At 40.6% G+C, this 26410-nt stretch overlaps 2 long non-coding RNA genes across 2 annotated transcripts in view; both read left to right on the forward strand.

Moving 5' to 3' along the window:
* LOC144996538 (uncharacterized) overlaps nucleotides 1-619 on the forward strand; it is a 313044-nt gene extending 312425 nt beyond the window's left edge. The window contains exon 7 of the long non-coding RNA XR_013659456.1: nucleotides 510-619. This is a non-coding gene — a long non-coding RNA (uncharacterized LOC144996538). The remainder of the gene's footprint in view (nucleotides 1-509) is intronic.
* Nucleotides 620-15976: 15357 nt separating this feature from the next.
* Nucleotides 15977-16604, forward strand: LOC144996539 (uncharacterized). Its single transcript, XR_013659457.1, has 2 exons — nucleotides 15977-16320; nucleotides 16450-16604. It is a non-coding gene; the product is annotated as an uncharacterized LOC144996539 (long non-coding RNA).
* The last annotated feature ends 9806 nt before the right edge of the window (nucleotides 16605-26410 follow it).

Here is a 26410-nt window from a genome sequence, read left to right on the forward strand (position 1 = left end):
TTGTTCACAGAAATGCAGATTTCTGATGCACAAGTTCTCACATTCTATTTTACAAGTTCTCACATCAAATCTACAAGCTCGTCCATTTTGAAACATTTTTACCTTCATACTTACCCAGCGAATGTATGTTTGTGTTGGACTGTGTTTTTTCACGTGTTATATACCGAGTGGGAGTTAATTCATATAGATTAATGTAGCTAACGTGTAGCAGTGTTGGACCTTGAGTTTTTAATGTGTTACTAACATGGTTGAGAGTTTGCGTGATCAGAGTAATATTTATTTTACTTGTATCATTCTGCTTTTCCATGTGTTGCAAACACGGTTGGGAGTTACAGGTATTTTGCATGCTCAAACGTGTCTAAGCTGTAGCATGTCACAAGATGTAGAGTAACAGTGAACACATTTGATAAAGTCTGATTGACTGTCAAATTTATTTCCGACTATTAGCCCTTGTGCTATCTTAGATGACCCCGCCCTTTCATTGATGTGTTCTCCCTACCATGACAAAGGTGGATAAGGTGGAAAGATTTCATGTAATCCATGGACACCAGTGAAGATCACAAATCCTTGAAGAAAAAAGGTTCAGTGTACTGTCTAGTGGGTCTAGATGACCCAACTCCCAATGTTAAAGTGCCTAAGATAGCACAAGGGTTACCTTCCTGGATGTGCCTTATTGTTTGGTGAGCCTTATATATGACACAAGTTTGAAAGTAGACCATTTATTGACAGTACACCTTACAATCTGGTATTCATGTCATAACAATAAATATTTAAAAGTAGAAGATGCTTATATGATGATATTCCAAAACATTTTCTACATATTGACCAAATGAGGGTAAAAATGACGAATGAAGAGACAGATGGATGAGGCAAAGTGGAGAAGAGCAGCAGAAGAGAGAAAGAAGGGACAAAGTTGGCACATTTGAAATGAATCCTTGAATACATAATAAGCCCATGATGGATGGATGGAGCATGGCCATTTCAAATGTGTTACTTATGCATGTAATTAATTCACTGCAAAGAAAAGAGTCAAACTGCAGAGCAAAGCATAAACACTTCATGATGGACAGTTTAGAAGATAAACTGAAGGTAGCGCCATTAGTTTTCCAGCTCTGTCTAATCAGCTCCCAGTATGTGTCTGCTTTCTTTTTAAAGTTTTAAGTCTTTAATTATTATTGTTATTATCAGGGATCTTTTTTTTCTTTTTAACTTGTCCTGTCCAACAGCTGGGCAGACAGATGAGAGCTGAAGGCCTCTTGTGTTGGACATATTTTACTTTAACAACAGGGGTTATGAGTCTTCTGACAAACCAGAGGTATGTCTGAATAAACCCCTTTTGTTATCGAGGCCAAAGTTTATTCATTTTAATCATATTTGAAAATCTTTTGTGTTGGACCGGATGGAAAAGGAAAGGAGGGAAGAAGATGGGGGATGTTGGGGGGGGGGGGGGGGGGGGATAGGCGGGTGATCATGGGGGCGGGGGGGGGGGGGGGTGTAAAACCATGGAGCAGCATAAAGCAACAAGCTACAGGATGTTTATCATTACGGTAAAGTTCAGATGTAATACAAATCTCAAAGGGCGGGGCCTGTCCACACACTCAAATGTTATAAACACACCTGTGAGCTGCAAAAATGTCCACATGTCAACATGTACACAATACAGATAGTGTTCACACATGCATACTTATGCCTTCAAACCAACTAGTGTGAAATATTTCATTCAATCACGCAAACTTTTAGTGCAAAGGTGAGCTAACACCTGAGCTCAGTTGAGTGCTTATGTTCTTCTAAAATTGGATGGTGGAATGTGAAAACAAGGAGGGACAGTGCCCAGCCATCCCCACACCAAGAGCCCCGCTGAAGCAGCCGCGGCAGCCAGAACCCCCAAAGCCACACAGCAGCAGGCAGAGAACAACCACCCCCCGGGCGATCACATCCGCCACCCAGGCTAGGGCCAGCAGGACCGCCGCGGGGCCCCCAGAGCCAGAGAGCAGGTGGCATGGGGGGAAAGAGTGTGCTGCCCCAGCCCAACCAGGAAAGCAGCCCCCCCAGCCGCGCCAGGAGGGCCCAACGCCGGGCCCCACCTGAGAAGGGTGCCCACAGCCCCAGATGAGTACCTCATCAACATCAGGGATCTAAATTAACACCTGCCAAATGCGGGTAAAGCTTTAATTTGGCGGGGAGAAAAACAATTTCACTAGCCACTTTGGCAGGTGAGACATTGTTCATCATCTTTAGCTAGTATCAATTAACATATTTGAATTAATCTTAATAACAATAACAATTAGTTGCTACTAGGCTAGTCCAAATCCTGCCTGCATTTCAACCCATCCACAACCTGAGCCTTGCACCACACACACTTCAAGGGATGATCTGATCCCATTGCAACTGCAAAAAAATGTTCAAGCCACCTCCACATTCCGCCTACACCACAATCTATTCACGAAGTATACAGAGATCACTGTCAACACTCCCCTCTACCCCCCCTTTTTATAAGCCTGGCCCTGACCTGAACCCTATAGCTTTACCAGAAGCTGGGGAACGTATGGTGCACTGGGGTTCTGTCCTCTACTCTCATCTACTTCTCCTCTCCTCCTTTTCTCTATTCTTGATTAGAGAAACTTATTTATCATTCAGTTCTCCATGCCTCTGTTTGGTGCAGTGTGATGAATGCATTGTCCCTCTTTCCCACTCCCTTCTAGGGGAGCAGGAGTTATTCCAGTTGGCTTGTCCAGTGCTCCTGTACTTGGCTGTGGACCTCATTTCTGACTCGTCTGTGCTCCTGTACCTGACCGTGTACCTCGCCTCTGCTCCTACTCCTACACTTGGTTGGGGACCTTACCTCTGGCTCGTCTAGCCGTCCCCCAACTCCATCTGGACGAAGCCCTTCTGCTGGACTATTTAAACATGTAGAGTTAGATAAGTGAATTCTCCTCTAAGAGCTCTGGTACATTGCCTGTCTGTCCTGGGGAGGATCCCTCCTTCATGTGGACACCCCCGAGGTTTCTTCTTTTTTTCCAGAATTTGTTTTTTTAGCAGTTTTTCCTTACAGAGAAGGAGGGTCTAAGCCCAGTTTAGCGTAGTCTGTTCAGTTTAGACATTACCTATTGAATTCTATGACTTTATGTTCTTTATGATTTCAAATTTATGGCATGAAGCCCATTAAGATGACTGCTGTTGTAATATTGGCCTATATAAATAAAATAAAATTGAATTGAAGTTAATTGAATTCAATTCAATTCAATTCCATTGAATCTCTGACAGGGGGCCAAAACGTTTTATTCTGACTTGATTACGTAGATTTAACAGTCACATTTGCCGCAGCACAAAGTGCATTCAAGGGCTTCATGGAATTTTCTCATTTATGTGCTTTCATTAAGTGCTCAGTATTGCTGCATTTGGGGGGTCCGCTGGTAATTTCTAGCATTTGCTCACACTAACCTCAGCCAACACAAACATAAACTTACTTGTTGCCCCATGTCATTGTAACTAGTGGCGGTTTTACCAATGGCGCAAGCTCGTAGTGGACACAACACCCCTCCACCCCATCTGTTTGGTAGACTTTGGTGGTTACCGGGCACCTGAATTAGTAACTAAAAATGTTATTTTATTATTATTAGTATTATTGTAAAAACATGTATTCCATGTGGGTTTGAAAAGTTCTATACAAATAAAGTTGACTTAAACAAAATAGATTAATCTTTTAAACACATTTGCCTTTTATGTTGTCTCTGTTTGCTGAAAAATTGATTTAATATAGATATAATAAAAAATAACCTGGCAATTTTGTTTTGTGGCTTTCGCCATGGTAGGTTTTTAAAACAACTTAACTCCAAAAAAAATTGAAGTTTCTTACAATTCTTTCATGTAGTGGGCTTTACAGGGTTAATCTACAATAGTTTATGTACTGAATGTTGTCAAAAACATCCATGCATGTAGTTGTAGAAAAGGAAAAGAAAAATCTTTAATTGAAAGAAGACTTCTCCCTTCCTCAAATCTTTTTTTATTTATTTACTTTTTCCATATAATAAGGATGACAGTAATTTATGTTTCTTTGGCACGATCACTCATACGTTGCTTCTTTCCACCCGCATCTATCGCGTTTTCTCATTAAAAGTTTCCAACGTTCAGGGCTAGCAAAATCCTCATTAGCTGCTAATGTCAATGCAGGTGATGAATAGCTTCTTCATCACAGGGTCAATGCTTTAGTTGTAAAATTCCACTGCCTGCAGCCTCAAGCAAAAGGATGACCTCTGCAACAGGCATCAGAAATAACTTCTGTACTTTTCTCCTTGGCCTGCATAAAACTTCCCAGTCATGGTGTCATAAAGCATCAGCATTCAATATCAAACAAACTTTCTTTGCACTTTCTCCTACATTTGACAGATTTTCTGAACCGTTTACAAGAAAATCTTCATGATTACGTCCAAAAACCTATCAAATTTCATCATCCATATTGCAACAAGTTACCCTCATGGTTCACCCCTATGAGTCTTCTGCATCTACTTAACGCCATTTTTCTGCATGTTATATTTCCCAATGTCCATTAAAACATTTCTTTCCATACATTATTCATATTTGGTTGGCAGTTCTAACCTCTGCATCTGTTTACTGATGCTTTCATTATATGTCCAAACAAATGAAGTCCAGTTTCCCTGAATCTAAATATCTTCTGATGCGGTCATTCCACATCCCATCCATCCCCCAATACCGGTTAACCTAACATCATCAGCTCTGCCTTTTCACTTTCAACCACAAAATCCATAGCAATGTCGTTACCATTGTGCTATCCTAGGCACTTTAACATTGGGAGTTGGGTCATCTAGACCCACTAGACAGTGCGCTGAACCTTTTTTTACAATGATTTGTGATCTTCACTGGTGTCCATGGATTACATGAAATCTTTCCACCTTTATCCACCTTTGTCATGGTTGGGAGAACACGTCAATGTAAGGGAAGGGTCATCTAAGATAGCACAAGGGATAAAGACAATAATCTGCGGAAAGAAACCTTTTCCACTCGTTCTGAAAAAGAAAATGAAATCACAGTGACAGAATTTTTGTTTTGGTGAAAGTTTGAACACTAAACCAAATATCTAATCATTTTTTTAATTTCTCAAGGTTGCAGATTTTCAATTGACCATATAAACAGGATAATTAATATTTGTTTACCCAATGAAAAATATATTTCTATGTCAATTTTTAATATTTGCTGTCATTGATACATCCCTGTCTAAGGGCTTTTAAAAGGATGTAACATTAAAGTGAAAGGAACAAAATAAATATCCCAACGACTTAAAAACTCTTGCAAACAAAGGGGGCGGGAATCGAACATGCAATATTAAGATCAAAGGTCGACCCGCTCTACTACAACCACCCGAGGTCAGCTTTCTATTCCTTTAATCCTCTCAAACACAATGAAAATAAACTTATTTACAGACAGGCTCAAAACTACGCAAAAAACAACCAAAATACAAGCACCAAAGCCTCTAACAATGGCAAACAAAGTAAAGCTGCCTGCTAGGGGTGGTTCTAAAAGGTGATTTGACAGCATCTAAACCCGGAGCTGGACGTCCTCAGCCAATCAGGTGCTTCGGACAAATTGGGCTCCAGTCTTCACACAAATATATAAGGGTTTAAAAAAAAAAGACAGAAACTCCCACTGCAGCAGAAGCAAAAGAAAACAGAGACAGAAAACACTCCAAAAGTAAAAAATAAACAATTTCACGGCCACAGCCGTAACAGTTAGGTGTTCACATTTATCCGGTATTTAGTGAAGTTTTACATTTTTGCACTAATTTCATGTGTAAAGAAAATGGAGGAGAAGGTTTTGTTTCCTTCTTGTGAAGTACAAACGTACATCCAGCCACAATGCAGTGTTTACGTTAGTAATTTGGGCATGTAATATTAACCGTAGATAATTTGGTGTATAGTTTTAGTATGTGGTGTAATATTATTTTTAAATATGGTAAAAATTGTAAATGACGTGTAGGACTACTTGTATAGTGCTACCTCCCTCAAAGCACTTTACAGTCACAGTCCCATTCGCCCACACATTTTCACACTCTGATGGCGGCTCCGCTCCAAACACTGGCACTGACCTATAACCACCAGAGGCAAAGTGAAGTTCAGTGTCTTGCCCAAGGACACTTCGACACATGGGCGGGAATTGAACCTGCAATCTTCTGATCAGAAGTTGGCCGCCTCACCTGCACTAGTTGCACTGCCATTTTTTATTATTTTTTTTTATACAGCAATATGTTGGGCTTCATTGTTTATGTATTAAAAGAAAAGACATCATAGAGGCAGATGATAAAAGAACTATAAGATTATTTCTCATTTTTTAAAGAAAGAAAAATGAAGGAAAAACAGAATAATTTTTTATTCATTTTAATTGAGATATTTTTTCTTACAGAGAAAGAACCACCACAGAAACACTAAAAAGTAAAAATCTTTTGTTATGCAGCTGTTGCTTTTCACTACACTTACAAAAGATTTTGCTTCAGAGAATACCAAGCGCTGGGAAGGTTTTTTCTTTCGACAAATTTTAAGCACACATCCGAAAGTTTAAAGCAGTACATGGCAGATGTCATGGCATTTTGACGTACTAGATTTCACACTTTGCCCCTTATTTTGAAAAGGTCAGGATGAAGGCATAAAAAGATAATGCCCTTCCTTCTTCTCTTTCTGCATCTATGCCATTTTTATTTGTTTGCATTCTGTGGTTTTGCTGTTTTTGTCTTTTAAAGAATCTCAGAAATAATGTAGATATATGTATGTAAATGGAAACACATTTTGCATGGCTTTAAAAAAAAATTCTCATTGTGGTCATATGCAAAACATCTTTTATAACAGGACAGTTGTAGTGACATCCGGAAAATTCGAAAATCTTCTGCAAAGTCTTCTGCCATTTAACCGTAAAAAATATTGTGAAATAATATTTCTTTTGCAAAGAAAACATGAAATGGTTTGGTCAAAAAGAGCATTAACCTAAATATGAGAAACAGAAGCCATGGACATTCATAGTCTATTTATGAAGATGCAGTCATCCATGTCATGTTTTCACAGAATTCTGTTCTGAACTTGATCTCAAAAATGTTTTGCTGTTCATTCTGGGCTGAGTTAATTGAAAAGGAAAAATATGAAAACATGATTATAGGCAGAACAGAAAGCTGGAGAGTATGGTAACACTTGAGCAAAACAATGGCCAACAACTGTGTAAGGAAATGTTGGGTTTTAGATTTAGCAAAGCTCTATCATTCTCGTACCACTTCTATGCAGATGACACACTGCTTCCTCTTTTTTTTCCACAGACAAATAACTCACATTTATCTCAAACTCACAAAAACAGAAGTTCTGATCTTTTCTGTCAGCTTTACTATACAGCATATCTTCCCTTTCAACTTGTTATTTTGGTGATAATTTTCTAAAATTCTAGAAGAAAGTTGGCAGTGATGGAAAATTTGTCAAATGTTTCAAAAAATATGCTTGCCACTTCCCAGGAATGCAAGTGAAAAGAAGACCAGACCTTACCTTTACCTTTTACCTTATACCTTTACCTCAACTCTCTGTGCAGGTTCTTGATTATTTCAATGCACTTATGACAAAATACCTGTTTGCACAAAGCCCCTGCAAATAATCCTAAATGGGGTTTGCTACCCATGTCATATTTTAAGTCCATATTCTGGCTCTACATACAAAACACACAGCCATTGAACACGCTTTGAAAAGTTAATTAAGTTGAACCTTGACCAATATGGAAGTCAGATTTGGTGGTGATGTATGGGTAGCCTCATTTTCTATTCACGGAACTGCTATCGTTTTTTATTTAATAATTATGGTTAGTGCACAGCCAGAAGTACATGACACCAAGTCTTTTATTTCTTGGAATAAAGGTGTGAAAGAAAAAGCCTGAATCAAGATTTGAAAGATTTGCCCCGCTTCAACATTTTGCACCAATCCTAGTACATGATCTAGTAATGGGTATCGACAGTCCAGTGTAAAGACCATATGCTAAAAATGGGAAAAGTACGAATAAACAATGCAAAAATCACATAAACCCATGCTTCTTTGTATTTTTTTCACTTCGACATTCAGAGCACTGGACAGAAATGGTGGACCCCCATGCGGGATCCGCAGCTGGAGATATCAGTAGAAGGAGACTGGGACGCATCCAGAGTCGCATCCAGCCCATCCCTGCGTAGCGTCAGACACTGCCCTGGACAAACTGGATGGAAGGAGTGGGAGACCCCCAGTTGGTATAGACTGCCGGAGAGGTGAAAGATCAGCCAATTTAAAAACCAAACAAACAATATGCCAATCTTACATGAATTACTTCATTGCATGATTATTGTGCTTATTAAATACCATTTAGTAGTGATTCATGCATCACTTACGTCATTTCAACATGGTATGTGTGTTGCATATGCAATATAAAAGTTATACATCGGTGCAACATGCGTAAAAAAGTCTGTTAGACATTTGCGGACACGGAAGACCAAAATGACATTTGTGGACAATTCACAGATTGTATGTAGCGGCAGTGTGACATGGCCTTTAGTGTTCCCTAATGGCATTTTTTCCTAATCCCATCCATGCATTCTTACACTGACCAAAAATATAAACGCAACACTTTTGTTATTACTCCCATTTTGTATGGTATGAACTCAAAGATGTGAAACATTTTCCACATACACAAAATAACCAGTTCTCTGAAATATTCTTCACAAATCTGTCTAAATCTGTGATAGTGAGCACTTCTCCTTTGCCAAGACAATCCATCCCACCTCGCAGGTGTGCCATATCAAGATGCTGATTAGACAGCATGATTATTGCACAGGTGTGCCTTAGACTTGAACCCATCAGAGAACTGATGGTGTAGATTTAGACTACAGAAATCAAATTGAATAAGGTCGTCTAACTTGAGTTAATTTTACTTCTAAATGTGTGGAAACTTCTACTTAGAAAAATACATTTTGGGGTTTTTTTTATTCTGAAATATGTTTAGAGTGCAGATGCTTTTTTCCCTGCTCCTGCCGCTTCCTGCTTTATTTGCTTTTTAATCATTTAATTAATAATTTTTAATTTTTTTACCTCATCCACAAATCCTGGAATATCAGACTGGTCATCCTTTTTTGTGACTTCCACCTATGCAAATCAATATTTTTACGTCTGACAGGCCAGCGACATGTCCGGAAGAGGAAGAAAAACAAACTCCCACTGTGAACGCTGTCGGATCTACCAACCAGAAATAAAAGAGCTACAAACACGGATATTTACTTTGGAAACTGAAAATGGACTTCACAAGACCCTTCCAGTAACATCGGGTGGTAAGAAGCCCACTCTTACTACAAATGAGAGGAATAACAGTGACATAGACCTGAGTGATGTTGTGTCCTTTCCGAAACTTTGTGCGGAGGAACTCTGTGTTAAGCCAAAGCGTAAAGATGACAGAAAATCTGAAATAAAGCTCACAAACAGATTTTTCCCCCTAACACAATGTGATGTTAAAGAACAAAGTGAAATTGGACCACAGAATAGGAGTCATAATTTTGGCAACAAAGCACAGCCAGAAAGAAAATCTGTGCCAAACGTCAAGGTCAGAGATATGCTGCTTGGAGATGGCGCTATCAGTGGAGTCAGCCACAGAAGAATGCAAACTTTATGTTGCCCAAGTTCTACTGTTCCAGTGATTACAGGACTCTTATCTAAAGTCTTGTACCAAGGAGTTAAATGAATAATCATCCATGTAGGTGCTGTCGATATAAAAAAAGAACAATCTGAACGTTTGAAAAAAGACTTCATGAAGTTATTTGAAGAGATTGACAAAGTAGAGGTTGAAGCATTCATCAGTGGACCTCTTCCTAACATCGATGGGGTGTCACTCAAGTTCAGCCGTCTGTTTCAGCTGAACAATTGGCTCTCCAGAGAGTGTGCTTCCAGAGGATTCCATTACATTGAGAACTTCAATATATTCTGGAAACGAAAGGACCTATTCATGGGAAGAGGCCCACACCTGAACAGAGGTGGAGCAAGAGAGTTAGTGAAGAACCTCCTCCACGCTCTGGGGCATAGAGGCCAAGGCCCTGAAAAGGCAGTAAGGAAGGACCGAGCCAGTGTCCCAGGAACCACAGCACAACGGCGGCAACAACTACCACCGGTCAATGACTTGGATCCAGCAGCACCAGCACCACAACCACCTCCATCTAAGGACTCAGCTGCACCAGCATCACAACAACCACCGCCAGCTAAGGACCCAACCGCAGAACCACAACAACAACCACCAGATTTGCCCCAGAAATACCACCATCTGACCAGCTGTGGGCGCCCCCTGCTACATCTACTCCCAGTGAAGACTCACTTTCCTTTTCGTCTCCCCCACTTTCATCCATGGCCCTACCTAGCCATTTTGATAGCCTCATTAAGTCAGGAATTAAGATGGCTCCCCTAACACCTGTGACCCTCACACCACACAGGAGCTCTCCTACCCCTCCAGCGCCCCCTCCTCATCCTTCACCCAAAGTCCCTCCAACACGTCCTTCATCCAAAGCCCCTCCAACACGCCCCCTCCGTCGTTCACCCAAATCCCGTCCAGCTCCCGCTCCTCCTGGTCCATCACCCAAACTACCCTCAACTCGACCTCCCCTGCGCGCCTCTAGACGTGCTATCCCCCAGAGCTAGGATGAAACGGGCCCCCAGTCTCCTAGGAAAGGTTATGTCAAACTGGGGCCCTGTGATGAACAGATTCCTTCTGGTGCTATACCTGTAGTTGCACCACGTAGAATGCAAAAAAGGGCAGTTAGACTGTCCAATCAAAGAAATCTAGTTCATATCCCCTGCAAGAAGGTTTTGACCAGTCCCAAGGAAACTAATCTCAAACTTGCTGCACTCAATGTCAGATCTTTATGCAACAAATCATTTTTAATCAATAATCTTATCTCTTCTTTTAATCTTGATTTTATGTTATTAACTGAAACATGGCTTGACAAAAACACAGGAAACATAGTTCTAGTCGAATCAACTCCCCCCAACTACAAACATGAATCGGAAATAAGAGAAAATAAAAAGGGTGGAGGCGTTTCTGTACTGTTTAGAGATAATATTGCAACCCGCAGACTATCATTTGGTGTGTTTTCATCATTTGAGTATGTGTCCTTTAAGATTGAGTTAAAACAAAGTCCTCCCTTACTCTGGATAGTCATGTACAGACCTCCTCAGCACAGCCAAAGTTTCATTGATGATTTATCTGAAATGCTCTCAGTTGTGTGCACAGACTTTGATGGTCTAGTCATTACAGGTGATTTTAATGTTCATGTTGATAATGTCAATGATAGAAATGCAAAAGAGCTCAATGCTGTCCTTGAAACCTTTGATCTAATTCAGCATGTGAGTTGCCCAACCCACAGCAGAGGGCACAATCTGGACCTGCTCATCACAAAAGGGGTTAATATTTACAATGTCAGTATGGTTGATGTCGCCCTCTCTGATCATTTCTGTGTATTCTTTGACCTGTCTGTTGCTCCCAAACCACCGCCTGGCCCTGCAGTTGTCCAAAGGAGACAAATAAATGAGAGCACTAGGGCACAGTTTGTAGAAATGATAAACCCTGAAAACGCCTCTGGTGCCAATGTTGATGAAATGCTGAATTATGTTACTTCTAGCATCTTGAATGATCTGGATGCCATTGCCCCTATGAAGGAAATTGTGAAAACATAGACAGAAAGCTCCCTGGAGGAACGATGATCTAGTCAGGGCACAGAAACAACAGTGCCGCAGAGCTGAGCAAAAGTGGCGCAAGTCAAAACTCCAGGTTCGTTATGAAATGTATAAGGGGGAGTTGTACGCTTACAAACAGATCTTATGCAGAACAAGGGAAAGGTACTTCTCCGAAATCATTGGAAGTTGCAGCAGCAACTCTCGTGTCCTATTCAGAACAGTAAACAGATTGACTAACCCTCCAACCCAGCTACCAATAGAACTGGTTTGCACACCTAAATTTAATGAGTTTGCTGTATTTTTTAATGACAAGGTTCAGGGCATTAAAAAAGCCATCAACTCCACAACACATATTACTATCCAACGGCCACCTACTCACTCTAAGCTGACTCACTTTGTACCTGTCACTTACCAAACTATCCAAGAGACCATCACCCGTCTGAGCTCGTCTACATGCTGCCTTGATGTGTTACCCACTAGATTTCTAATGTCTGTCCTGAACAGTGTGTTGCCATCAATTAGTCAAATAGTTAACATGTCTCTTCAATCTGGAATATTTCCAGAGGCCTTAAAAACTGCAGTCACTAAACGTCTCCTGGAGAAAAGCGGTCTTGATCCCACTGTACTGAATAATTACAGACCTATCTCTAATCTGCCATTTTTAGGAAAAGTCCTTGAAAAAGTTGTCTATTATTAAACAATTCATTTGATGTTTTCCAGTCAGGTTTTAGACCCCATCATAGCACAGAAACTGCTCTTATCAAGGTAACCAACGACATCCGCCTGAACACTGATGATGGCAAAGTCTCCGTCTTAATCCTGCTAGACCTGAGTGCTGCCTTTGATACTGTTGATCATGGGATCCTTTTGCACAGACTCCAAGACTGGGTTGGCATCTCTGGATCTGCCCTGAGTTGGCTCAAGTCTTATCTGGAAGACAGGAAATATTTTGTTGAAATTGGGAGTTGTGTCTCAGACTACATGGCCTTGACTTGTGGTGTGCCCCAGGGATCGATCCTGGGACCCCTTCTGTTCAACCTCTACATGCTGCCACTAGGGCAGTTAATACGCAGTAATAACATATCTTATCACAACTATGCAGATGATACTCAGATCTATGTGTCACTGACAACAGGTGAATATGGGCCGGTGGATTCACTCAGCCACTGCCTCCAACAGATCAGTGCGTGGATGCAGAACAACTTTCTCCAGCTGAACTCAAACAAGACCTAAGTTATTATTTTTGGCCTACAGAAACAAAGAGAAAGTATCAGCAGCTACCTTCATTCTCTGTCTCTTAAACCCTCAAATCAAGTCAGAAATCTAGGGGTAATCATGGACTCTGACCTGAACTTTAACAGCCATATCAAGTCAGTAACATCAGCAGCATTTTACCATCTGAAAAACATTGCCAAAATCAAAAACATAGTGTCAAAGCCAGACTTGGAGATACTTATTCATGCGTTTGTCTCCAGTAGGTTAGACTACTGTAACGGCCTGCTCACCGGCCTCTCCAAACGAGCTTTAAAACAGCTTCAGTACATCCAGAATGCTGCTGCTCGAGTCCTGACCAGAACCAGAAAGTATGATCACATTAGTCCTGTGCTCAGGTCTCTGCACTGGCTCCCTGTACCTCAAATAATAGACTTCAAAGCAGCTTTGCTTGTGTACAAGTCTCTCCATGGCCGAGCACCAAAGTACATCTCTGACATGTTAGTGCCATATGAACCATCTCGTACTCTGAGGACCTCAGGGGCCGGCCTCCTGTTGATTCCCAGAGTCAGTCAATATTCTGCAGCTAAAATCTGGAAGAGCCTCCCTGAAGTCGTAAGACAGGCCTCTTCTGTGTTCATGTTCAGATCTAGACTTAAAACATTTCTGTTTAGCCGTGTATATGACTGAAAGGTCCCATCTGCACTTTTCTTTCCTTTCCTTCCTTTATTTTTAAATCAATTTTCAAATTTTTCTTTTCTTTTAAAGTAAATTTTACGTTGATTATTTCTATGATGTATCGTGATTTTAATGCATTTTTCTGTTTTGTGAAGCACCTTGAATTACTTTGTGTACGAATTGTGCTATACAAATAAACTTGCCTTGTCTTGCCTTGCAAGAAAAGGCCACTCTGAAATCTTCAGTCTTGTTTTATTGAGGGGGTCAGGGGACTCAGACAACCAGTCAGTATCTGGTATGACCACCATTTGCCTCATGAAGTGCGACACATCTCCTTCGCATAGAGTTGATCAGGTTGTCTATTGTGGCCTGTGGAATGTTGGTCCACTCTTCTTCAATGGCTGTGAGAAGTTGCTGGATATTGGCAGGAACTGGAACACGCTGTCGTATACTCCGATCCACAGCATCCCAAACATGCCCAATGGGTGACATGTTCGGTGAATAGGCTGGCCATGCAAGAACTGGGATGTTTTCAGCTTCCAAGAATTGTGTACATATCCTTGCAACATGGGGCCGTGCATTATCATGCTGCAACATGAGGTGATGTTGTTGGATGTACGGCACAACAATGGGCCCCAGGATCTCGTCACGGTATCTCTGTGCATTCAAAATGCCATCAATGAAATGCACCTGTGTTCTTCGCCCATTACATACTGTATGCCTACACATACCATAACCCCACCACCACCATGGGCTACTCGATCCACAACATTGACATCAGAAAACCGCTCACCCACATGACGCCACACACATGCCATCTGCCCTGAACAGTGTAAACCGGGATTCATCCGTGAAGAGAACACCTCTCCAACGTGCCAGACGCCATCACATGTGAGCATTTGCCCACTCAAGTCGGTTACGACGACAAACTGGAGTGAGGTCGAGACCTCGATGAGGACGACGAGCATGCAGATGAGCTTCCCTGAGAGGGTTTCTGACAGTTTGTGCAGAAATTCTGTGGTTATGCAAACCAATTGTTTCAGCAGCTGTCCGAGTGGCTCGTCTCAGACGATCTTGGAGGTGGACAACCTGGATGTGGAGGCCTTGGGCTGGTGTGGTTACACGTGGTCTGCGGTTGTGAGGCCGGTTGGATGTGCTGCCAAATTCTTGGAAACACCTTTGGAGACGGATTATGGTGCAGAAATGGACATTCCATTTCCTAGCAACAGCTCTGGTGAACATTCCTGCTATCAGCATGCCAATTGCACGCGCCCTCAAAACATGCGACATCTGTGGCATTGTGCTGTGTGATACAACTGAAGATCTCAGAGTGGCCTTTTCTTGTGGCCAGTCTAAGGCACACCTGTGTAATAATCATGCTGTCTAATCAGCATCTTGATATGGCACACCTGCGAGGTCGGATGGATTGTCTTGGCAAAGGAGAAGTGCTCACTATCACAGATTTAGACAGATTTGTGAACAATATTTCAGAGAACTGGTTATTTTGTGTATGTGGAAAATGTTTCACATCTTTGAGTTCATACCATAAAAAATGGGAGCAATAACAAAAGTGTTGCGTTTATATTTTTGGTCAGTGTACATACTTCAATTTTTATAACAGCCTTGCATCACCTTGTAAGTTACAAAAACATTCATCAGACTTCGGTTTCAAAGACCCACTCCAATAAAAATAGAATTTTTGGTGTTTTTAACATGTTCTTGTAGCATTTTTCTGATGATGGGGGACATATAGAAAGAAAATTAAGCATTTCTGGGTATTTCTTTATTCAAATCTTTGCAAATCAGGAACAGCCAAAAAAGGCTGTTGGAAAAAGATTGTAGCAGTGACGTAAAAGCTACAACAGTAGGCCACAAGTTTTCTGCTCTGCTCCATTCTGATGCATCCACTTGTAAAGGACTACGTCAATGTACAGTACAGACCAAAAGTTTGGACACACCTTCTCATTCAAAGAGTTTTATTTATTTTCATGAATATGAAATTGTAGAGTCACACTGAAGGCATCAAAACTGTGAATTAACACATGTGGAATTATATACTTAACAAAAAAGTGTGAAACAACGGAAAATATGTCATATTCCAGGTACTTCATAGTAGCCACCTTTTTCTTTGATTACTGCTTTGCACACTCTTGGCATTCTCTTGATGAGCTTCAAGAGGTAGTCACCTGAAATGGTATTCCAACAGTCTTGAAGGAGTTCCCAGAGATTCTTAGTACTTGTAGGCCCTTTTGCCTTCACTATGCATCCCAGCTCATCCCAAACCATCTCGATTGGGTTCAGGTCCAGTAACTGTGGAGGCCAGGGGCTTCATTTATAAACGTTGCGTACGCACAAAAGAAGGCATAGCCACTCTCTACGCAATAGTTGAGATTTATAAAAAGCAAACTTGACGGGAAAATGTGCGGTCCTCCACGCAAGCTCTGACCCAGGCGTACGCACAAAAACGGGGGAAATGAGAAACGGCGACACCGTCGGCAGATGGAAGAAACACGTGAAAGTGACAGTGTGTGCCAAATCGTGCTGGGATGTGCTGTGCTACACAATGTGGCACAGCTTAAAAATGTGCCTCTACCCCCTGGCGCTGATTGCTGTGTTGGCCCCGACCCTGAACCCCATCCCCACGCATTTGAGCCAAATGCTGCTGCTGTGCGCCAGCGTTTGGAAGTGATGCGTCGCTTGTAAAGAACAACAAAAGGTGTGGAAAATATTATTTATTTAAGAATTCCCTCATCGTGCAGTTTATTTCAGTCGGGGCGGTCTTGATTTCGGCCAACTCCTTGGCCACCTCTGTGATTGAACTACTGACTTCCCTCTGCATTTCAAGGACTGCATCGGTGAGGACACGCCCACTGCTGGAGGGTTGAGAGCCGCGTGCCATGGAGACGCTGGGGCCAGACGGCTGCTCAGCTGCAGCATCGTAACCACTGGCCCCGCTGGAACACGCAGCAACTAAAATAAAATTGTTCTATATTAATAATCTGTAATTGTGTAGCCTGCATACATGTGACTTGACTGCATTCATTTTAATTATTTCTCTTACCTGTGTCACCCGGTGCGGCTTGCCCGTCGGCGTCCCCCTCCGCCTCAGTCACCACTCGGTGACTGAGGCGGAGGGGGATGCCGATAAGGGGGACTTAATAGGGATTCCCCAATAATAGCCGCCAGTCTCTCATCAAGAGGGGTCAGCTCCGGTGTCCCCCCCCCCCGTGGCAGACACACTCTGCCGATGCAGCGCTAGACGTTTTTTTGCCTCGACTTTGATGTCCGATCATTTATTTCATTTCTTTTTTATTTCGGCCACGGTCCGAGGTTGTGAGGCTGCAGCATTTACGGCGTCTGCCACCGTTTGCCACTCACGTGCCTTTTTGGGATTATTAATACCCACACTGTGCCCTCCAAACAACACTTTTCTCCTCTTTTCCACCTCGCCAACGATAACTTCTACTTCACATTGAGTGAAGTTACGTTTTTTTGATTTCCTCTCTGTGTTTGCCAAGATTTAGCAAGCCATGAATATTAATTTGTGGGCGTTTCAAGGACTATTTATGGGCAACTATGGGCGTGTCATGTAGCCGCAAAAGCTGCGCTGCATTTAGAATCGGTTGTGATTTATAAAGGGAAAGATGCGTAGGATGTGCGTGCGCACGGTTTAATAAATCCGAATATTTCTGTGCGTACGCACGTCCTATGTTTCATCCGTACGCCACTTCTGACGCAAATCCTACGCATAAATGAGGCCCCAGGTCATCTGGCGCAGCACCTCATCACTCTCCTTCTTGGTCAAATAGCCCTTACACAGCCTGGAGGTGTGTTTGGGGTAATTGTCCTGTTGAAAAATATAGAGCTCGACTGTTTTTGTGACTGCACTTGGGGACTCTTTCAAACTTTTCCCAACTTTTCGGACTGACTGACCTTCATTTCTTCAAGTAATGATGGCCACTCGTTTTTCTGTACTTAGCTGCCTTTTTCTTGCCATTATACAAATTCAAACATTTGATTCAGTAGGACTATCAGCTGTATATCCACCTGACTTCTGCACAACACAACTGATGGTCCCAACCCCATTTAAAAGGCAAGTAATTACACTTATTGAACCTGACAGGGCACACCTGTGAAGTGAAAAACATTTCAGGTGACTACCTCTTAAAGCTCATCAAGAGAATGCCAAGTTGTGTGCAAAGCAGGGATCAAAACAAAAGGTGGCTACTATGAAGAACCTGGAATATGACACATTTTCTGTTGTTTCACACTTTTTTGTTAAGTATATAATTCCACATGTGTTATTTCACAGTTTTGATGCCTTCAGTGTGACTCTACAATTTCATAGTCATGAAAATAAAGAAAACTCTTTGAATGAGAAGGTGTGTCCAAACTTTTGGTCTGTACTGAATGTCTTAATTTTCCTTGTCCGAGCTGGCATCTGTCTAAAAAGGTTTACAGCTGGATTGCTCCAATATTGCTCGCCATTTTTGCTGTAACAGTAATGTTAGGCTGGGATTGGGAGGGGCTGTAAACTAGTGGGAGAGCATGTAAAAATAGTGGGCACACTCTGCCAACAACTCAGACAATTTTCTGATTACCTACTGCCGCTCTGCTGAAGCTATGTCCTAGAAAACGATGCAGGTTTTTTACTTAATCTTGGCTAAAAACAGCAGATTCATATTTAAAAGACCAGTGGGAATGCTTTAGCAATAGATCAAAAGGTGACTGGAGTGGGACTTTAACATCTACATAAAAACTTAAAGTATAAAGTTGGGTCAAGTTTTACACTAAGCTTTTTATAAATAAAGACAGGATTAAAAAGTTTGTGTGTAACATGCAGACAACGATTGACAGTAAATAACCCTTATTTGGTTAAAAAAAAAGGCAAAGTAGAAAAAAAAAAGAGTAAGAGGAAGACAGTCAGACTGTTTCATAGTTTACAAGACATTTTGCTGAAGCCTGCGGGTTAGTGGAGTTATCTGAGCAGCAAATTCGAATAGATCAGAGGAGAAAAATAACGACAAATAGGCCCCTGCTTCTTCATGTGAAAAGAAAAATAAATGAAATAAAAGAAGACTTGATCAGACTGAAACTAAATAAATTGACTTTTACATTTATTAAAATAGATTGCATCCATTTTGCTATTTACTGATGTAATGCTGGATTCATTCCTCTCCTTCATGCTTATGCATTGCTATTTATTGCTGTTTGCATCATCCAAGCACCCTAACCTTGTCCTTTAAGTTTTCATTCTCAGCAAAAAAAAAATTGCATTGTATCAGTTGAGCAACTGAGAGTTAACACGCAGCAGCTATCCAACAGTTTTAAGATTGGCCTTGTGTATTGACAGGTCAGTTACGGTCAAATTGAGCATGTAAAGTGGTATATATAGTGAATCTACTGACTTAGCACCTTAGTAAACTTAAAATAGTGCATGGTGAGGAGTTGATGGATAGCAGTAATGTTTGCTCCCAAATAGCACAAACGAACAGACTAATGCAACTGGGTTGTTGGAGAAACAAAAAACAAGACCCTGATTGATCAAAGTGTCCTTTATTCACCTTCCAATCACTAAAAGCAAGCAAAACTAAAATAGGAAAGCTAGTAAATTTATTCAAGAAGTATTTTTTAAGGAAGCTATGCATGGTTTATTCTTTGTCAGGGGCTAAACATCCCTTTTAAATCACGTCATTATCATTGATTGTCTACCTAGGTCAATTAGGAGTTTAATACTACCTTAAAGTCCAACTGCAATAATCTTTTGATCAATTTTAGAAACATTCCCAGATGTCTTTTAATCACGATTGTGCCATTTTAAGAAAAATCAAAATACCTGTGTCGTTATCTAGGACATTGTTTCTGCAAAGCAGCAGTACTTCCTCAAAAATTCGGCTTGTGGACGGGACCTCATTTCCCATCATCTCTTTGTTTACACTCTCTCCTGCTAGTTTGCAGCCTCTCAAGCTAACGTTGTCGGGGCAACAAAAATGGCGAATAATATTGGAGTTTCCAGCCAATTTTCAAAGGAGCTGGTCTTTAATCAAGGTTGACTGTGAAAAGTTCTATTTTATTGTACTTCAAAATGTCAAGGAAGCCCCTGAGAGTTTTACTTTATATTAGGGCTGAAACGATTCCTCGAGTTACTCGATTACAAAAATTCCTCGAGGCAAAAACTCTGCCTCGAAGCCTCGTTAAATTCCTATACGCGCGGCGCAGGGATTTGATTGTGTCACACGGACCGTTTATTCACACGGACCTTTTGAATTTAGTTGGCGCGATGGCAGAGAATAGATCTATTAATAAACGGCAGAAATTGTCTAAAGTGTGGGATCATTACACACTTAATAAAGAAGAGAACAAGGTGCAGTGTCTCTACTACTGGCATACCCGTGCGTGCCGCCGGCAGAGAGCGAGGGGCGACCAGCGCGGGCCGCGGAGGGGGCGCCGAGAGGCAGGGGCTGGGACAGGCGGTAGCTCGCCTTTTGGCGGACCGCGAGGCTTCTTTAAGCATTGCAAAGATAACAAAAGCATTATTTTTACACGAAATATAAACAATGATAATGATCAAATGTTTTTCTGATTCTTTTTTTTTAATGGCCTTCCATTTTGGTGTTGTGCCACCCTTTCAAAGTCTTGTCCCCCCCCCCCCCCCAATACAAAATGTTCTAGCTCCGCCACTTCTCAAGACCAACTTAAAAACACCAAAAGTAACATTTGCATCAGAGCGGATCTTTAAAATCAAATGCTTGTTCATTTTACAACCACATCATTTTTGTTATGCAAGATTTTTTTTGGTTGTTCAAAAACACACACAAATCGTTTTATCCGATTACTCGATTAATCGATCGATTAAGTGCTAGATTAATCGATTACAAAAAGTATCGATAGATGCAGCCCTACTTTATATTCAAAATTACACAGCATTTGGCTCTGCAAAATTAACTACTTTTTTAGCGCATTGCACATGTGATTGCTTATCTATGAATTTGGATAAAAACTTGTAGCTGTTTGTTAGTTCACCTTAAAGATTTTCTTTATTGACAGCAACAAGCTTTTAAAAACAGGCAATTTTAAAGAAGTTCCCTAAAGAAACTTTCCTTTGAACAGTTTCCAGATCAGAGAAGCTGATGTGATACAAAAACTCAATGGGTAACCCTTGTGCTATCCTAGGCACTTTAATGTTGGGAGTTGGGTCATCTAGACCCACTAGACAGTGCGCTGAACCTTTTTTCTTCAATGATTTGTGATCTTCACTGGTGTACATGGATTACATGAAATCTTTCCACCTTTATCCACCTTTGTCATGGTAGGGAGAACATGTCAATGTAAGGGTGGGGTCATCTAAGATAGCACAAGGGTTAAATTAACAAAGTGCAATATCAAAGTAAGGAGCACATACATAATAATGAAAAGGCTTTCCATATAAGTATACTGCTAGCTGAAATATAACTTTTATGGAACTATAACTGATCTCAATGTATTCTAAGATATTAAACAAAAACATTTTGATTTTACAAAGAGGAATGCTGAAAAAGTACTTTCTCACCGTGTATGCATTTGCATGTTAATGTGAAATCTGCTGTTAGGGATCTTCTCTGTATCTTATCAATTTGTTTCGGGTCACTTTAAATAATTCAACATGTGGCTCCAGCACAACATTTTATGTTGTTTATGTGGCTTTTGACTGCACAAAAGATGAGACACAAGATCCAGAGTGTTTTTTCCTCTGTTAGGGTTAGGATAAACATGTAGATTTTATTTTACCATGTTTTTTGCCAGTTATGTGCTCCTACAACTTAAGAAGAAATATAAGTAATAAATTCCCATCTTTCACATTTTGGTTCTGTAGGAGTGCTATTTTAATTTAATTTTTTTTTTCATGGTCTCCTGAGACTTCTAGACCTTGGATGAGATGTAAGGGAGATAAAACAATACCTGAAAATTGGAGAAACAAAAACACTTCATAAATTATTTTGAGAGGGAGTGTGGCATATGAAACCAAGCTTGTTTACAATAAATCATATTTAGATATTATTTTTCAAATGTATGGCTATAAAATTAACATCTCCCAAGCCTAGTTGAAGACGCACTCGGAAGGAAATCAGTTTTTTTGTGTTTTTAACATTTTTGTGTGGAATTTATTGATGATAGAAAACATATATGAAGAAAATTAAGCTCAAAATTTCATTTCTAAGCATTTCTTGATGCAAATTGGTGTAAATCAGGAGCACAGGATAAAATCATGTAATAAAAAGCAGGTGTGGGTGTAGTTGTGACATAGAAGCTTCAATAGAGAGGGCCGTAAGATCCCCGCTCTGCTCAATTCTGATGCATCCTCTTGTAGACAAATAGATCCATGTCCGTCTTTGTTTTTTTCTCGTCTGAGGTGGCATCTGGCTCAAAACTGTACGGCTGGATAGCTCCAATATTGCTCACCATTTTTTAATACCTGTAATTTCGTTTGAGGGAGTGAGGGGCTGTAAGCTAGCTGGAGAACACGTAAACAGATGGATGATGGTAAGGGGAGGAGCCTTACTCCTTTCCAACCGTCCCACATCAGTTCCAGCAACCCCAGTCATTTGGTTGCTGGAGCCTATCCCAGCTGTTGGGTAAAGGGGCTACATCTTCAACTGCTGAACTACGAATCATTAATGTGAAGTAAAAAAACTACAAGACCAAAAGTTGTTGATTAATCTTCACTTTGTGGGTTTTTTGTGTGTGTTTTGAAACTAAACAGCATCATGAAGTTAAAATTTGACACCCTGACATTCATCGCCATTACAATTAAGATAAGTAGACTTCAGTTAAAACTTTTAATAAGATGATACCTTTAAGAAATTTTTCTTTTTTAATGTTTAAAAAAGACAAAACAACTAAGAAAATACACAGTTTGCAAGCATCAACAAAATATTAAACACAAACTACAATAAACATTGAGCACGGTATTACTGCACAGTGAGTGGTCACTCTCAAGTATGCCCTCCATCCTCTTTTACTTTATTTTCCTGATACAATAGTTGACCTATCTTTTGCACAATATGCCTCTCTGATTAAAAAAAAGAAACCTTTATATTTCTACATATCATGTTTATTTACTTACACATCATCACTAACAAGGATGGATTTGACCCCACATTCACAACTTGTGTAGCTTCTCAGTGTTATCCTCTTTGTCATAAGCACCAGCTGCAGTCTGGCTTCTAAAGAGCTCCTCTAAGCTGTAAGAGTCCTTCATGCACAGTGACACTGTAGTGAGGTGCTGTCAAAAAGTTTTTGGCAGACCTCCATGTAAAGTGGAGATGAGTTTTGTGCCCCTGGCTTGTAGTGCTATTTTGAAAAAGCTGAACAGATTTCAAGAGACAAAGATGACCAAAGAAAACACGCCACAAGTTCAAAAACAAATCCAGAGGGTGATGCAGTGGAAATAAATGTTGACAGGTTACCAGATGGACACAAAACTTCTATTAGGCTGTTTATTAGGGAAAAAAGTACAATGGTGTGTTGAGAGGTTCATTTATTTTTCTGTTGCAATAGTTGACCTTTTATTTGCAGAATATGCCTTTCTCAGTAAGATGCTTGCTGGTTTTCTGTTTTACAACCTTTAGGTCAAATGACAAATCCATTTATTGTACAGAGTTGTAGGTGCTACAGCCAAGATTTTTCAAACCAAAGTGTTTTCTCTGAGCTGTCACAGGTGCAGGTTTCCCCCCCTGGATGCAAACATTCCTGTCACCCTTTCTACCCAGAGTAATTTCATAAACAAATGTCTGAGCCTTCACTCGAGTCTCATCTGTTCCACAGAGGCTTTGGTCTGAAAATACTTGAATTCATCATTGTAATGCACATCCAGTTAATTTAACTCCTGCTGTTTGGCAGCTGCAAATTGTTGGCCTACACCGCAGCCACCGCAGGATCTCAGCAAGCACAAAAGATGAGCTGAAAGCTCCCCACAGAGAGCCTGCAGGTGTCGTCAACTAAGGCAAAGCAACAATTACCAATTATTTTCAACTGCTAAAAGTAAATCTAACAGCTTACATGAGACATGGCTGTGGGGATTAGGTCCAGTGTTTGAATTTCAAAGGAAGAAACTCAAGTCCTCACTGAATTTCACTTCTCGCATCCACCAGATCCGCAATGAGCAATTAATTCATGTTCACATCAAAATATTCTGGAACAAAAAGGAATACAGGAATTGAGGACGCTAGTGTTTTTTTTTTTTTGTTTTTTTTACGTCCTTCCTGTTTAAGTTTCAATGTGGATATTGAAAAGATTTGTTATCTTTTTTGAATGTTTTATTCTTTTTTTTTTACGTCGTTTCAGAGTATTTAATTTCTTAACAACATTTGCAGGTACTGTCTTTTTAATGTTCTGTTCTGATTGGCTGCAGGAAGGTTTGAAAGAAGTATTCCTGTCTATCTAGGGAGGTTTTGAATATGGCTCAGGAGGGCTTCCCTTCAGTAGCGGTTCTAGGCACGGGCCGTCCGGGCGGTGGCCTGGGGCGGAAAACTGAAGGGGGGCGGCACCGGCGGCTCAGCCCTTGTAAAATATTATATGCACCACTATTGGTTTACTTATGTCACAGTTTGTGAGTTTGTAACAGCCTGAACCTGGCCGCGCCGCCGCCCTCGCCCCGCAGCTGTGCGCTCTCCTGTCTTTGAGAAGTAGACACAAATGTGTGTGAAGAAGAAGGGAGGGGGCGCGGGGGGAGCACGGAGCACCACCGCGTTTGCGCATGCGCAAAACCTGACGGGCTCATCTTTCAGGGGAGGCGACGGTCGCGGGCTTGATGAAAAAAATAAAAGTAAAAACTGCGACTGCGCCGTCATGTAGCGAATCAGCGCCCCTGGCTATAGCTGCACGCGCTCCTGCTGGAAATGTGTGAAGAAAGGGGGGGGGGGGGGGGGCTGCGGGGAATCAGTTCAATTGTGGGACGCTTCCAAATTAAGTGGCTAGGTGGGGACAAGGGCGGGGGTTTGAATCTACTTCATAAAACCTTTTTATAAGTCAGTCATAAGGTGACATTCTATAACCTACACTTTAATAAAGGTATAGAAAATATATTCTGCTTTTTTTGGGTTAATTTTGTGTTAAATGCCCAAATGAAAAAATGGCAACACAAAACAATGCTGTCACTAAGGTGACAGTTGGTTCAGTCGACGGACTTGATGTCTTCTTCGTGACGTGAGGACATTTATGCCAAACAAACGCCAAAAACATCTAAAATATGGAGAAAAAAAGGTCAAAGCCATCTGGTGCCCAATTTAGAAAGAAAAGAAAAGAAGAAGAGGAGAAAAGAGATAAAGAAAACGGTAAGTCCTCACAGCTTGATGCATGTCTTTTCTAAATTCTAATGCTACCTGCCCTACAACAACGTTACCGATGAAAACTTTATTTTGGTCGATGACCAACACTGAAGTAGGCCCAAATGTTGCAAATAGCGTCATTTTTTTTTTTTTTTTTTTTTTAGATTTTATTCTTAAAAATTTGCTCTGCCTTAACTTGTAACATTAGTTATGATTCATGTGTCTGTCTGCTCTGCTGTAACACAAAGGTTTTGTTGGGTTTTGCTGTTGTATACTAGTTCATAATGTTAAAAAAGCTGTGATGGTTACACAGCATGCTGCTGCTGCTGCCAAAAGATGCTAATGGGGCAAATAATTTGAGATTGGTCTTAAATTTAATAATCGTTTGTGGCAGCCTAAACGTTTTCCCAATGTTTTTTTGACATTTAACTGGGGATTTAGGGGTTAATTTTGAGCCTGCATATGAAGTTTATTTTTTATTTGTTTTACAAATGTGGGATTATATTTTTAGCCAATAGAATTTCTATAAATCTGTAGGTAGTTTTAAAAATGAATATTTACCATTTACTGCAAATCTATGGGGACAAAACATAATTCAACAGGTCATAACTGAAAATTTTCCAATCAAAGGATTGAAGACGGAAAACATGAGCTAATTTTTCTTCTCTGAAGTAGAGATCGATATAGAACATGACAATTTAAATTTCCAATTCATAAATGTTTTTAAAATATTTATTTTATATTATTTATTTAATATTGATTTAATATTTCTTAGCTAACTGTATTTTTGCCATGCTTATGGTCTTTTATTTTTTGTGTTCTGATAACTATTATAATGCTGTTCAGAATTCTGACATCTTTTGTATCCACTTCTTAATTTCAATGACAATATAACATGTCAGTTGACAAAGACAAACAAAGTTCTGTTGTGACTATGGGGGGGGGGGGCGCCTGGGGAGGGTCTCGCCCGGGGAGTAATTCAGGGTAGAACCGCCACTGCTTCCCTTGTTTCGATGTGACAAAATAAATTAATTTGCCCAGCAACAGCATTTCGAAGTTGTCTGTTATCTTTGGTTTCCCTGATTTCGGTTTTCACCTGCTTGGTCCACTCATAACATTCCTAAAGGCAGATTGGGTGAAGGAGAGCTTCAATAACAGCATGGATGGTGGAGAGACTCTTGTTTCAAGGAAATTTTATGGAAAGGAAAAAGATATTGATTGGCTGGAAAATGTGGACAGAAGCTGGATAATCAATAATAAACTTATGAAAAGTGGAGCAACTGATCTTTCTTGCCTAAATTATGCAAAACCTTCACTTATAGATTATTTTGAAATCTCCCAAACTATGATAGACTGGATCATGCAGTCTATGATTTTTGCTCTATACTCTATTAATGGTAAATCCTCTTTTTCTTCTTCTTGATCACTTTTCAGAGCAGGAGGATTCAGGTTGGACATCCTCCTCTGGTAGCCCAGATTCTTTCCTTGGTGAACAGTCAA

The sequence above is a fragment of the Oryzias latipes genome, chromosome 12 (genome assembly GCF_053564925.1).
Source record: "Oryzias latipes strain Hd-rR chromosome 12, Olatipes_Hd-rR_3.1".
Taxonomy (NCBI): domain Eukaryota; kingdom Metazoa; phylum Chordata; class Actinopteri; order Beloniformes; family Adrianichthyidae; genus Oryzias; species Oryzias latipes.